The following is a 16,114-nucleotide window of genomic DNA, read 5'->3' as shown; positions in this document are numbered from 1 at the left end:
ACATTTTAGTTGAGAATTTAGACTTTACTCTTAAAAGATAAAGTGGCTTCTCAGAAAAATATGGGTGTATTAGCAGCATCACAATCTGTCTTGGCCTAGGGACATTTTTTGGGCTGTGCTCAGTTTGGGTCATAAGACTTCTATTATTTATCTTTGTATTTATAAGTCAGATTTTCTGTTGTGCGATAGCTACTGTTCTATCGTCTGGCTAATTCCTTTCTAAATTAAGTATTCAAAAACCTTTGTTACCATAATCAAGTATTCAACAAATATCCTTGTGTATCAGTAATTTATAAGGATAATTATTACTGCTGGGGAGCTTCTGTCCCACGTCCTACTTCCCATTTTATTTATTTATTAAACAAAAGATTTGAATTCAGTCATGTGAAAACATTGATGAAATATACAGAAATAAATGAAAAGGTATTACACCAAATCTTAATCTTTGTGGTTTGAAAAAGCACTGTACTGTAATATGTCTGATACATAATTTTAAAAAATCTTTCTTTCATAGCTTTTCAATAATTTTTTGTTCAATACATCTAAACTAATTTCAACTATAGTTTTGGTCTCCATGCAAATAGTATAAAATCAAAAAAGTCAACTGCAATAGAAAAGTTAATAAAATTTCTCATTATTAGGTTAGAGTATTCATGGCCAGAATTTTTATCTGGCAGTATGGTCAAGCTTTGGTGTGGTGGTCATTTATGTTTTGTTATTATTAAGCTGTAGTAGTATTTTTTTTAAAAAATGGTGATAGTTTATTTAAAATAGCAATGATCCACATCAAAAATTGTAAAAAAGAGTTGAACCAAAAAAGCCTGCTTTCTTTTTTTTTTTTTTTTTGTAAAAATATTAATGTTCCAAGAATCAGTGAATTCTCTGGACAAAACTGCTTAGTACAAAAATGTGTGGAATCAAGAATTTGAACTGTACCCTTTAGCTCCTTGTAAACAGATGTTACCCCCAACTGTATTTTACATTTTCTTCAGTTTCTCTAAGACATTTGTAAATGCATCCCAGTACTAAAGTGTGTATAGGGGAAGGATGCAGAGAGCTTAGGGAAGTGTACAGCAATATCTCCTCCTCACTTGGCTTAAGGGATTTAAAAGTCTGTGCATACACACTACTATATCTAAAATAGGTAAACAACAAGGACCTACTGTATAGCACAGGGAACTATATTCAATGTCTTGTAGTAACCTATAATGGAAAAGACTCAAAAGAATAGATACATACGTGTGTGTGTGTGTGTCTAAAACTGAATCACTTTGCTGTACACCTGAAACTAACACAACATTGTAAATCAACTGTACTTCAGTTAAAAAAAAGAAAATTAAATTTATTTTGTGGTTTGGGGTTGGAGTTACTACTTTCTACCTTACTATTATAGTCCTTCTTTATCTTTATCATTTTAAAAAGCTTTAATTATTTTGGCAGAAAAATATATTACTAATAGAGTATTCATAAAAAAAAACTAGTTGATTTTTAATGTTCAATGCATTGCATTTCTCCTCTAAAAAAAAAGGCTTGAAGAAGATGATTTTGAGAGATTTCCTTAGTTCTGACATGCCATAATTACCCAAATATGGACTTTGTACTTTTTACATATATTAAACTATTTTAGTTAATTTCTCCATAAAATGTCTTGAGTCACATGTTTCATTTTTATTTCCTTATACATTTTCTTGGAGAATAGAACATAAAATAATAATTACTTCATTTGGAATAAAATCTCCCAAGGCCAATAAAATGTTGATCTCTGTCAGAGTAATTTTTATAGTTATCTAGGATTAACTCTGTGCTAAAAGGATTAATGCTACATTTCTTTCCAGATAATTTTGTATATTCTGGTTAATTTTAGGATACATACGCTCACATTGAGATACATGTTTGCATAAAACCATCTGCATTGATAGCAGGGTGATTCTTTGCATTCGTGGCTGGACCACTGTAAGTCAACAAAGCAAAAGAGAAAGAAAAAAAAGAGGGAAACATAGGGGGTCATGTCTGAGAGGAGCTAATGAATGCTTTTGGTATAATGATACCTGAAATATATTTTTTAATGTTCCTTAGAATTCAAAGAAACTTTTCCATTACAGTAACTGTTTTAATCCCTGGGAACACTGATGTTCTCCAGACTGCCCATCACATTTCTTTATGCTTCTGCTATATATCTTCATTTCTGAATCTTTAAAAAAATTAAGGAATCCAGTGTGGGGCTATTTGACTCTTCTCTGTTTGAGATAAAGAGAATCATTGTAGTATCTGTGGATTTGGATGATGAAGATGTTTTACAGTGGATGTTTACTGGCAGTATTCAGCAAATTTCCCCTTATCTATTAATTTATAATAATACATCCGTTTCTATCTAAAGTTTTTAAATGTGCCTGTGTGTGCACATGTGTATATGTTTTATTTATAGTCATATGAAATAATAAAATAATTATTTCAGGTAATATTTCCACAGTGAAAAAAAAGAATGTATAAATACATTGTAAAAAGAGCTCATTTTTTCTATAGCATTTGTCACATAGGAATTACTCAATGTATTTTTGTTGTTTGATTGGTTAACTATTTGTTGCTGTACTTCAGCTGAACTAACAAAGTTTTTCCTTTTTTTCTTTTTAACATCTTTATTGGAGTATAATTGCTTTAGAATGGTGTGTTAGTTTCTGCTTTATAACAAAGTGAATCAGCTATAAATATACATATACCTCCATAGCTCGTTCCTCTTGCTTCTCCCTCACACCCTCCCTATCCCACCCCTCTAGGTGGTCACAAAGCACCCAGCTGATCTCCCTGTGCTATGGAGATGCTTCCCACTAGCTATCTATTTTAATTTGGTAGTGTATATATGTCCATGCCACTCTCTCACTTTGTCCCAGCTAAACCTTCCCCCTCCCCGTGTCCTCATATCCATTCTCTTTGTCTGCATCTTTATTCCTGTCCTGCCCCTAGGTTCTTCAGAACCATTTTTTTTTTTTTTTAGATTCCATATATATGTGTTAGCATATGGTATTTGTTTTTCTCTTTCTGACTTACTTCACTCTGTATGACAGACTCTAGGTCCATCCACCTCACTACAAATAACTCAATTTCATTTCTTTTCATGGCTGAGTAATATTCCATTGTATATATGTGCCATATCTTCTTTATCTATTCCTCTGTCGATGGACACTTAGGTTGCTTCCATGTCCTGGCTATTGTAAATAGTGCTGCAGTGAACATTGTGGTACATGACTCTTTTTGAATTATTGTTTTCTCAGGGTATATTCCCAGGAGTGGGATTGCTAGGTTGTATGGTAGTTCTATTTTAGTTTTTTAAGGAACCTCCATACTGTTCTCCATAGTGGCTGTATCAGTTTACATTCCCATTAATCTCCAAAATTTACAAGCAGCTCATGCAGCTCAATATCAAAAAAACAAGCAACCCAATCCAAAAATGGGCAGAAAACCTAAATAGACATTTCTCCAAAGAAGATATACAGATTGCCAATAAACACATGAAAGGATGCTCAGTATCACTAATCATTAGAGAAATGCAAATCAAAACTACAATGAGGTATCACCTCACACCAGTCAGAATGGCCATCATCAAAAAATCTACAAACAATAAATGCTGGAAACGGTGTGGAGAAAAGGGAACCCTTTTTCCTTTTTTTTTTGATGTTAGTTATTAGCAGATTAACTCTAGGCAAAATTGTCAAAGAGATGCCTCTTTGACATCTTGATTCCCAAACTTCTTTTGTGTTTTGACACCAGGCTCCCAATCAGATCTACATTTTTCTTTCTATTAGAAGAAAATTAACATTAATCAGCCACAAATCCCTCAGGATAAATCAACTACCCATGCTAGAAAACTTCCATATTTATAAAAGGACCGTATGAGAGGATATTTAAAATAAACTTAACACATAAGTTTATAAACTAAACACATGTGGAATACACACACATGCACAAATGCACACCCTGGTGGAAGAACGGATATTCAAAAATATTTGGTTATATTACCTACCTGTCTTCCTATTGAGTTCCTTGGTGAAAAATACATTAGGACCATAAGGCATTCCTCAATTCTGTAAAAATATAAAATGTAGGGTGTCATTCTTTCTGCTGACTGATAGGAGTGATTCTTAAAGGGAGCTAGTCTTTGGAAACTTTTAAAAAGTATCTTTTATTTTAAGTAAATATTAAAAAGTTTAGGAAATTAGAGAAGATTTAAATCAGAAACTATTTTTTGAGCCCACCACTGGGGAAAACACCATGGTGCATAAGTCTTGATTAAGGTAATAAAGGAATTTTGAGGGGTAAAAATACAGTGTAAATTCACTGGAAACATGTACGTCAAAGGTGAAATCACCATATAGTGTTTACATGATTTTTTAAATATTTGAGATCCATATTAATATTGTTCCCAATGATATAATTTCTCCTTTTTTAAAGTTAGCATTGTTGTTACATTCCAAGGATGCATTATGATTTAATTTTAAATCATAATGAATTACTCTAGAAGGCATTAACTTATCCCCTGAACAGTTTATAATGGTCAATACTGATATTTTATATATAATTATACAATTAAACTATGCTTAACACACCTCTAATAATATACTGGCTGTGATAATGAACATTTATTCCAAACAGCCAGAATCTGAAACAATATAATTGTCAGTGATTTAATTAATAAACAGTAGTAAGTTCAGTGATGAGATTTAATCAAAGAATTTCATGCACTTCTTCATCTGACTGAAATGACTTGGTGATCGCAAAGTTTTCTTTGTACAATTACAAAGAATAGCAGTAAAAAGGCAAAGAAGAGAAAAAAAGGTAGGATGATGCTTTGTAGATAGTGTATACTGATTAACGATGACACTGTGTAGACCTTGGCTTTCTCACCTTCCTCAGGTGTAGTGAGGGAGCTAGAGGAAGATGGGCTTTGGAGTTACCCAACTCCAACAGGTGAACAAGACCCACCAGAAACGTACATGTTTTTCATGTGGGCAAAACTGATGCAGTTTGTTAGAATAAAAAAAGCCACTCATGACAAGATTATGAAAAGCCACTAAATATAATTAATCTGTTGAGATGTTTATGTTAGGAGTAATTGGAATTTTATATATTAATTAGGTTCCTTTATCAAGACCATGGGGAAGTTTGAGAGTATATTTATCTGTGTTTTATTTTTTTCTTCCAGTTTTATTGAGATATAATTGACATACAGCACTGTATAAACCTAAGGTGTACAACATAATGATTTGACTTATATATTATAAACATCATGAAAATATTGCCATAACAAATTTAGTGAACATCTATCTCCTTATACAGGTACAAAATTTAAAACAAAAGAAAAAAATTTTTCCTTGCAGAACTCTTGAGAGTTCTCTTGAGAACTCTTAGGATTTACTCTGTTAATAACTTTCATAGAAACCATACAACAGTGTTAATTATATTGATTGTACATTATATCGCTAGTATTTATTTATCTTATAACTGGAAGTTTGTACCTCTTGATCACCTTTGTCACTACACAAAGATACTACATTATTATTACCTATATTCCCCACTCTGTACATTTCATCCTTGTAACTCATTTATTTTGTAACTAGAAAAACCAGTTATTAAAGTATACATTTTCATTAAAAGTAAAAAATAAGACTTATCATAAAGAAAAAAGAAAGAAGCCCTTTCAAAAGGCCACTATTTTAATTGACTAAATAATCTTATTGTTTCACAGAGAAAAATAATTGTCTCCCTTGTATTTTAACAGTTTTAGGGAAAAAAAGTAAAGGATATAAGCTTTGTGTTTAAACCATGTTATGTTTCATGCATAACATTAAAAAATTATTGCTATGGTAAATCTTCATAAAAGCAAAACTGTGTTTCTTTGGAAATGCAAGTTCCTGAGATATTTCAGGGAACACCTTATTTTTCTGAAAGATAAATTAATGTCTCAAATGCAAGGAGAAATAATCTTTGGGGTGCTTTCAACTATATCTTATTCAGTAATCACAGACATGATAGAAAAAGCAAAACCAGAAAACATAGATATCTCTTGATTCTAAAAAAAAAGATAAAAGAGATTCGTAATTATTCTAATTCACAAAAAATTTAACTCCAAACTTAACACAAATATAGTTACTGTTTTTTTAAAAAATATTTTTAACCTAAAGCTGTTTCCACAGTTTCCATGGTAGGCAGTTATCTGCTATCTGCCATCACTGTGAAATATATTAGAAGAATATTTAAATAAAATGATAGTTAAAATTGATCCAGATATCATTGTATATAATAATCTGCCAGCTTTGTTGTTTCTGATGGATTTTCCATCACAGTTGATCTGTGTTCCCTTACTTTATTTCTAGCTAGAGCCAAGTAACAATGACACTATATATCTTTTTGTACAATTCGCCAATTTTGGTTATTTTAGAACCTAGGTGTTCCTGAATTGTCCTTGTGAATCACCATTCTACAGAGAAAGGACTGAACAAAGAAATGATTTATGTACTGAAACATCAATGTGATTTTGAAACTACATAACTCAAAGATATTTTTACCAAAGATGGGGAGAAGGGCTTTTTGTAGGGAATCAAAACAATGGTATCTTTAAATAAATAGGAGCCATTAAGCCATTTTAAATGTTTTAATTATTAAGAAAATCAAATTTCATGAGAAAACCTTCTCACAGGCATTTACCTTAAATAATAATCTTTATCAAAGTAATTTTGGAGGGCCACTTTTGTACTGCTCTTTTTCAAGTTTCTTTCCTTATGCTTTTTATTTGCATAGTCTCTAGAATGGATTGCTTTTGTCCTAAATTCACTTAAATATAACTTGGAGATAATTGTATAACATATCCTCTTACCTAATGGTAAATAAAAAACAGTCACCCTATAGAATAGTATCTTGCTCAAATCAGTGAGATGATTTCATTGATGTGTCCAGTTTTTGAACACTTTGGAAAGTACGAACACCCAGAGGATGCAGTGTAAACACCTCTAGGTGAGATGTGTATGCCGTTTGTGTGGTTAGGTTTTCATACGTTTTCATATTTCTTAATGGGGCCGTTCCTTTTCAAGAACAAAAAAACAACTTGGTTATTCTTCCCATTAACCAAGACTCTTTTGTTTTGTTTTGGTTTTACCAGTTGTCTTAAGTCATTGTATTTGATTGGTTTAATTATCTTTTTACATCAGAAAACGTGTACTATTATTTGTGTGGACATTTTTAGGAGTCATTTGGTGTAATTTTTTAAAATGGCAAGTGTTTGACATTATTATAATTTGAGGTGCCACTTATTTTTACTATTATAAAATCACCAGATACACAGAAGGTACACTGAGAAATAGAAATTGACTATTTGAATGATAACTTTGGATTATGTATTCATATACATTCTCTTGTTGTAGTAGGTTACTAAAATCACAAAAATTGTGAGTTGCAATATTTATTGGATAAAAATATGAATGGTGTGATAAAAGATTATATGTTATCATTGTAGTTATATGTACATTTATATGAATTATATATTACATATATATGAATGAATAAATTCATATATTAATAGCTAACTATAAAAGTTCTGTTATAAAATTATCTAATTATGGGAATCTGAACAGGACATGACTTACATGTTCCTTCTCTAAATACATCCTTTATTATCCTGTATTTAAATACATTAGCCAAACCAGTTTAGTTATTCCTTTTCCGCTGAGGTACTACCTTTTAAGTGGAAATTTCCACTTAAATTTCTTTTTTTCTTTTTTTGATATTTTCTCTCCCAAGCTTTTGCTTACTTATCCCCAGACCTAATTGGTGCTTTTTAGTTTTTCCTAATGCTTCTCCACATCAGTTTCTATAGTGATAGGACCAGAAACAAGATGAATGAAACATAAAGATGGTTTCATTCTGATTTCGTTTTACTTCCTGTTTGCCATTTTGCCTACCAGTTAAAACCCCAGAAGTTGAGGAAATATTTTTAATGTGAAAATAGGCTTCTTTACCTTAAGCAGCAATGCCAATATCTCCATCATATACTTGTTTTATAGCTCCTGAAGAATTGATGTTATGATGATCATTATTTCTACTAAATTGTATACATTTTACTGTAAAGATTAAATATATTTTAGATATATTTTTCTTCCCCATGAAGAAAAATACTTTGACGTCTAAGCAGCTATCTTAAAAGTTAAGTTTTGTAAAGTGACCCATTTCATAATTTGGTAGCTACCTATAAATGCTAATCATCAAAGCATTAATATAAAATGTATTGATACATTGATATTTTTAATGTGTGTCTTGGTGTTATGCTAAACCTCACTATGGTAGCTGTTGATTTTAAAACCATAAATATGTATTTAAATAAACTCCCAGTCAGGGTAAAGTTACAGCAGAAATATTGCATCATATGCTACAACCTTAGAAACTCTCCCTTGACAGTAATGGTCCCTGACTGCCTTTGGGTATTTTAGGCATGATACTCCATAATGGGCCATTAAGGAAGATGTTTAATTTGAGACCTATCCAGGTGCACCCTACTGAGATGAGATAATTTCAAAATGTGTATTTTCTCTCCTGCCTGGTTACTACTGATACACTAACTACAAGGAATGAAATATAGCAAAGTTACCTTTATGAATCACAAAAGACAATGTATTTCTTTCATAATCTCAAGAACAAGGTATTTAAAATATATAGATATCCTATATCAGGAGGTTCTAAAGGAATTATTTTTAGACCTTGTCTGCTATACATTTAAAAATATTTCCACTATTTTACAGTAATCTCTTTCTCATTAATACTTGTTTAATTCTTATTAATACTTGTTTAATTTTGAAAAAGAGACTTGTTGAAGTTTTTAAAAAATGTGAATATCAAGGGTTTAAATTCAAATTGTTTATATGAAAGAGATGAATGGGACTGACTAGTCATGATAACTAAACTACAGTGAAACTCTCATATAAGCATCCAGCTCATAAAGAGATTTAGCTTCCCCTGCATTCCTCTTGGTTTTGGAAAGTCTTTAAAGAAATTGTAAGTAGATGTGTATTTTTTTCTTATCTGCCTGACGGAATTGGAATAGAATGAATTTGACATTACTACCTCATTTCTTGTAGCTTTTCTATCCTAGGCTTTTTTTTTTTTTTTTTTTTGGCTGCATTGGGTCTTCGTTGCTGCGCGCGGGCTTTCTCTAGTTGTGGTGAGCGGGGCTGCTCTTCGTTGCGGTGCGCGGGCTTCTCATTGCGGTGGCTTCTCTTGTTGCGGAGCGCGGGCTTTAGTAGTTGCAGCACGCGGGCTCAGTAGTTGTGGCTTGCGGGCTCTAGAGCGCAGGCTCAGTAGTTGTGGCACACGGGCTTAGTTGCTCCGCGGCATGTGGGATCTTCCTGGACCAGGGCTCGAACCTGTGTCCCCTGCACTGGCAGGTGGGTTCTCAACCACTGCGCCACCAAGGAAGTCCCTATCCTAGGCTTTATTTTTAAGTCAGTTATTTAGTAACTGTCATTGCTTTCAGAGAAATAGTGTTAAGACTTTTTCCCCCAATTCAGCCCCCTAAACCCATGCTGTAGCTTGATATGATAATTTGACTTTTAAAGTTTATTGTTCCCAGCTATGGAAATAACTTTTTTCACCAGTCTCAACTGTAGTGCTATCTGTAATGATATTTTCTACAATTTTGCTGGAGAAAACGTGGTTCTGTTGGTTTTAAATCAAAGCCTGCAACTTCACTTGTAAATGAAACTTATAGTAGATATAATATATTGTCATAGTTGTCAATTATGAAGTACCCAGGTGATTTCAGTTATAAAATTGTCAAAAAGGAAGTGACATAAGACAGTACTAGTTTATCCCAATCATACAGCCTCAGCAGATAATAAAAATCCAATAAATATTAGAAACATTTGAGGTCAGCTTTACTGATCATTTGTTAATTTGATTCTTGAATTTAAAATAAGTGTGATAAAGTCACAAATAATTTTAATACTTTGAAGATATATTTTCTTCTTCTCAGTAACGTTCCGAGTAATCTCAGTTTCCTTTTTGGAAAAATTACTAACAGAATTAGTCATGCTGACTGGAATTAAATTGATACATTTTGAAGCTTTTTCAGAATTTCACTTGGGAGATATTTATTTTTTTCCTGATTGCTTTCAACTTTTTATATAATTTAAGAAGCACTTGCTTGGCTCTTAAGAACCTCCGAGATCATTATTTCTGGGCTACTCACTTAATAAAGTCTGTGGTCTTGTCCCTCACTCACCCAAAACAAGCATGAATAAAATGGATCACTGGCATCTATTCAGATATGCCAGAGATATATGATGCCAGCTAGTAGATTTTCAGAAGTGAAGATAATGAAGGCCTTCTGTTTATGGCATGAATGTCTCAATCTGAAGTTTGTTTGAATATTTCAGTGTATAACGATATCCTAGATCTTCATCTCACTTCATTCAACCCATAATCACTATCATAACTAGCTTAAAGCTCCTTACATTTATATAAAGTATTGTTTTATCACAGGCTGCTCTAAGAAAAATACCATAGGCTGGATATCTAAATAAACAACAGAAATTTAATTTTCACAGTTCTGTAGACTGGAATTCCAAGATCAGGGTACCAGCATGGTTCAGTTTTAGAGAGAGCCCACTTCCGGGGTTATAGACAGCTGTCCTCTTGCTGTGAGCTCACATGGTAGAAGGAGCTAGAAAACTCTCTGGGGTTTCTTTTCTAAGGTACTAATCTCATTCATGAGGATTCAGCTCTCCTGACCTAATCACTTCTCAAAGGCCTCACCTACAAATTCCATCACATTGGGATTTGTATTCAACATATGAATCCTTGGGGAGGGACAAGCACAATCCATGGGTCTAGACTGTTTAGGTGCAAATCTGGGCTCTTTATTTTCAACCATGTGACCTCAGCAAGCTCTTTTAACTTCTTGTTCCTGTAGTTTCCTCATTGGCCAGTTAGGAATAATAATAGCCCCTTCCTTTGGAGTTGTTATAGGATTAACAATAATGTTTATATTTAAAATCAATTAAATTATTTAATATGTGGGAAGCTCTTACAACAGTGCCTGATAGTAAGGGCTCAATGAATGTTAGCTGTTGTTATGAAGAAGACTGTATTTTGCCTCGTGCTCTAGATTTTGGAATAGATTCACATGCTTCTGTTAGAAATGGAATTATTTACTTTGAAGTAGAAACCTGTTAAATCTGCATGTTTTAACTATAGCTTGCTTGCCTTTCCTAATTTTTACTTCCCTTGGAAACAGAAATCAATCCTTGATTATTATCGTAAATGATGTATTTTAAAGCAATTGTTAATTTTTTGAATATCCTTTTAAATAATGGCTATATTCATTCAAACTTATTTTTCACAACTAATATTGATGATAAAAATTTGAGATTTTATGAGTATTTTCATTTGTGAAGAGCAAAGTATCTATTTTACAAATCATATACATGGAAAGAATGTGAGATTCAGTTTTTAGTTTTAAGTTATCTCATTTCAAACACAATTATTTCCCAAACTAGTTGCTTTAATGTAATTATTTATAGTTAGCTTAATTTCAGACTCATTGATTTTTATTTCCTATTGAACATATCAATGGAGGAAAATATTGTCTTCTCCAAAGTCTGTTGGAAACAAACTCCAATCAGTTGCTTTGTGGGATCTCAGGGAGAAGGTTAACTCAAGGACACTTGGCAAGGAAATGATCCTCAGTAAAACATCAGTCTATTTTATGGTTAAATGATATGTTGCCCTAAAGCTAAAAATAGCATTGTTCATTAAATCCAAATTTGTTCCTAAACATTAATAGACACTTGTTAGATCATAACATTATCTGAAAGACAATTAGATGGGACTTTTACTCTAGAGAACTTCCTTATTAAAATTACCTTCTAGATTACTTGTTTTCTAACGTAGCATCAAATTATGTTTGAAATATAATTATAAGGCAATATGTGTTTTACTTAGGCAATAAAAAATATTGTTTGTTAACGTTTCAAACAATGTGTAGAGATTTAGCATTTCATTGCTTGAAAAGTGTGTTAAGTAATCTTTAAAAAAATTTAATTATATACAAATAGGTCTTTCTTTGCTCTGATCGCTTTGAAACTTGTGGAGAAGATAGTAGGAAAGGAATGAGTGAAAGTTCTAGTGGAAACGTAGTTTTATTTCTGAACTATTCTCCCTACTTCTAATCTGATTTAATTTTTTCCTGTATCTTCTGTTTGCAGTGATTTTTATTTATTTCTGTAATTTGTGCTTTTAAAAATTAAAAAAATAATATTATTTAAATCTTCAAAATTCATAGTTGGAAACTAAGCAAATTGAATTCAAATTCCTTTGTATAGCCCTCAGAACCTTTCCTGTTTTACCCAAATGCATTGTCTATATGATTTTCTCTTGTTCCTTACTTGCCCAGTAGACCTGACATACCAGATAACTTGCAGTTCTGTAATATGCTGTTTCTTTTTCCTGCTCTTAACTTTTTTCATAACAACGCTTAACTTAGAATAATCCTTCTCCAACCACTGTTTAGTGAAATTTCATCTATTCATATCCTAGCACAAGTATCATTCTCTTCTTGCAGGTCTTCCAGACCTTCCAAGCTATGTTATCTCCTTTATTTTTTTAACTCCCTTCTTTATCATATTTGGATTTAAATTTTATTATTTTTAATTTTTTGCATTGTCTCTTCTCCTCTTCTTTTCTGTCCCATTATTGTCCTCCTGCTACTCCTTTTCTCCTCTTCCTTCTTTAATGCAAGAATCATGCCATATATATCTCACACATCTCCTATGACCACAGTTTACATTGTTTGTATTCAGTGATGATCTCTTGGAACACAGTGATGAAAAAAACATGTGGGTTGATCAAATTTAATATTTCTTGAACATATTAAACAAGATGATGGAGAATTTGTTTTCTACGAATCTCCAAAGGGATCTAGTGCTATTTAAAAAAGGATTCACTGCTCGAACATTCAGCTCCGTATTGTTATCAGACTCCATAGTTAAATACTTTTTAATTGTTATTTAATATAAAGTTCTTTGACTCCGTAAATATTGAAAGAAAGGAAAGATCCTTGAACCTAATTGCAGTGCTTCAGTTTTCAGAGTCAAAATATTGAGAAAGTACATGCCAAACATGCAAAAACAATCAAGCTCTAAAAAGACTTAAATGACAAAACATGTAAATACACGAAATGTAGATTAATAAAAATTTGTAAAGTTGATATGGGGTAAAATTTGTAGTTAGCAGAATTTGTAATAAGTGAACATTTAATAGGTGGGGAGATGTAAAATTATTATAAAGAAGATATTATAGTGTCTTTTCTAGGCTATTATGAGGGGAAAGGTATAATTATAACATGCAATTTAATTTGGGAAAAGATTGAGAGTAAGTTATGCATATGTGATTAAGAGTAGCTAAAATAGAAGTAACAATTCCAAGATGAGTGACATTCAGATTCTAATCCTAATCTTTATTTAGAGGGTAGAAAGAAAGCTAATATAAAGTAAAAATAGCTTTCAAATATGATTTGAGAAGAAGAATACATGAAAAAATTAAATGGGAAAAAAGTTATGACATCAGAATTTAAGATGCCAGTTTCCTCAAAGTAAAATCAATGTCTTAAGTTTAGAAGAACTTTTGTTTCAGCAATAACGAAAAAAATTCAAATAGTTTCAGAGTTTAATTGTGCTAGATATGAATAAAATTTAGTCTAAATGTAAAAAATAAGGAATTTTCCATGCAGTTTATGAGGAAAGACTTTATTTACATAAAGCATTTGTAGACTATTTTTAGTCTACAAATGTGATTTAAAAGAAATATTTAGTGGAACATGAGTCATATCACACAGTTACATAATTATAATCTTAAATATTAATGATATAAATTAGGACACTTTTAATCAACCTCACTTTTTAATTTTGAATATTGTGAAGTGTAGTGAAGTTAGGTAGCTTTGTTGGAAGACATATAAACTTCACTTACCTAATCAAAGTCTGCATTAGAAATATATACCTTCCAAGTTTTAGATAGGGTAACAGGCAAAACTACCATATTGTGATAATCTATGGTAAAAGTTAGAAACACTGCTTTCAATAATAATTTTTAAAGCCTTTTATGTGTTGATTTGTTACTGGAAATTAGTAGCCTAAGTAACAAAGTATATTTCAGACAAGACAAGCATACTGAAAATCCTTTTTTTAAAAATAAAATGTCACATTGTTTTAGTAGCCACCATTCAGCCATAGAATTTTTGAGTGTGCATCTCTCTCAAGGAGAGTGTGTTATTAGTTTCCTAAACATGTAAGTGAAAGGTATGGGAGTTGGGCATGTGGTCTCTTCCTCAGTTTTGAAAGAATTAAGGAAACAAAGGAATTGGCGAATGACAGACATGCACTGACAGACATGCACGATGACACGACATCTCTGCATCAGACAATAATTTATGCTACTGCTAATCTTCTCAACCAACCTACAAGGTGAATATTGTTTTATCTTTTGTAGTTGAAGAAACTGAGATTCAGAGAGGTTTGTAAACTTGCCTAGCACCAGAATATTCAGTTTGCATGCTTTTAAGTCCCTTGCTGTTACATACAAAAGAAAATCTGGCAGTTTTTGTGTGTGTGTGTGTTTCTAGATTATCTCACATAACACATATCACATTTTGCACAGCTTTAATTACTGGTGAGTATACCTTCTAGCATTCCTATTTTACTGCAAGTTGTTTTAAAACGGTGATCAGAGACTTGTAGACACACTCTCCTTATTTGACCCATAGTGTTAACACAGAGCTTTGTACATAGAAAAGGCTAAAGAAATTTCACTGGAGATGGAAATACATGTTGAAATTGACTTTTCAAATGCTTTTTATCATTAGTAAATCTTTTTTATGAGTAATTATTTTGTCTATATATGACTTAATGAGTCCCTAATGTCTTTTCTTGGTTTTTCTTCTCTATGTGTTTTTGAAGAGCTATGTTTCAGAAATGACTTGAGTGAAAATCCCTTTTATATGAAAACTGGTTTGGTTAAGTTAATGACAACACATAAATTGGAAAAAAAAAATCATCCCAGAAAGTTTTCTTTCTTTTTTGTTTTTTTAAAAGTTAGTATTTAAAGAGTGGTAATTTATCTTTCTGTAGATTATAAGCATACTTGTCTGGAACATTATCTATTAAAATTTATATAGTTTACTTATTGCAATTTTATTATATATATGCCCAATTTAGCACATTATTGTGGGGCTGTGGGTGAGAGGTCCATGGGTGGTGAGGCTAGGGTGTGAAAACATATTACCCTCCTCAAGTAATATCTTCTATTCATCTAAATTCCTTTCCCCACCTCTGTTTACAGAGTAATCATGAAAACAAATTCTTATGCTCAAATCAAATGCAAAATAATTTAGTAGACGTGGCTTTATGCCCTGCTGTGATATCTTAAAATAAGCCATTATTATAAATAATAGATAACACTTTCTTATCCTTTCTGTAAAGTAACTCTCTCATTGCTTCATCAAGGTGACAATATACTATGTCATATGAAATAAACTATTCTGGTTTTCACTAAAGCTAGACTTAACAATTGCAATACTCATACTTCACTATGGAAATAATTTTCCGGCTCCTCCAAAAGGTACAGTGTTATAATTAGGCTGGTTTCCTTCTTAAACATGTCCTTCTTCTCCTTTCTCTTTGTCCCTCCACTTCTACCTCACATATCCATGCTGTTCCCTTTTTCTCTACTTGTCACAATTGGGTAACACATTTAAGCAAGGCCTAAGTCTTCCTTGGAAACTTGCTACATTGTCCCCCTTCCTTTGCACAATTACTACCCCTGGTTATGCTCATACATCTTCTTGTTTATTCTACCATAGAGAGAGGAAAGAGCACTGATGTTGGAGTCAGACATTTGGTATGAAATTCTTGCTGAGTAACATTGTCTGATTTTACTTCTCAGTCGACATGAGACAGTATTATCTACCTGATAGATTTGTATGGAGAATTAAATCATATAATTGTATAATATCTAGAACATTGATTGGAATATGATAGGAACTATAAAATGTTACTTCTTCTCTTTATGTTGAGACTTC

At 32.0% G+C, this 16,114-nt stretch overlaps 1 protein-coding gene across 1 annotated transcript in view; it reads left to right on the top strand.

Moving 5' to 3' along the window:
- Positions 1-16,114, top strand: part of LOC309627697 (uncharacterized protein) — a gene marked incomplete at its 5' end in the record, with an annotated part of 301,312 nt that overhangs the window by 272,287 nt on the left and 12,911 nt on the right. The gene's annotated exons all lie outside the window — the stretch shown is intronic.

The sequence above is a fragment of the Balaenoptera borealis genome, assembly GCF_965194805.1.
Source record: "Balaenoptera borealis genome assembly, chromosome: 4".
NCBI classification, from domain to species: domain Eukaryota; kingdom Metazoa; phylum Chordata; class Mammalia; order Artiodactyla; family Balaenopteridae; genus Balaenoptera; species Balaenoptera borealis.
Note: the sequence above shows the minus strand (reverse complement) of the source record. Positions and strands in the feature narration are given on the sequence as shown.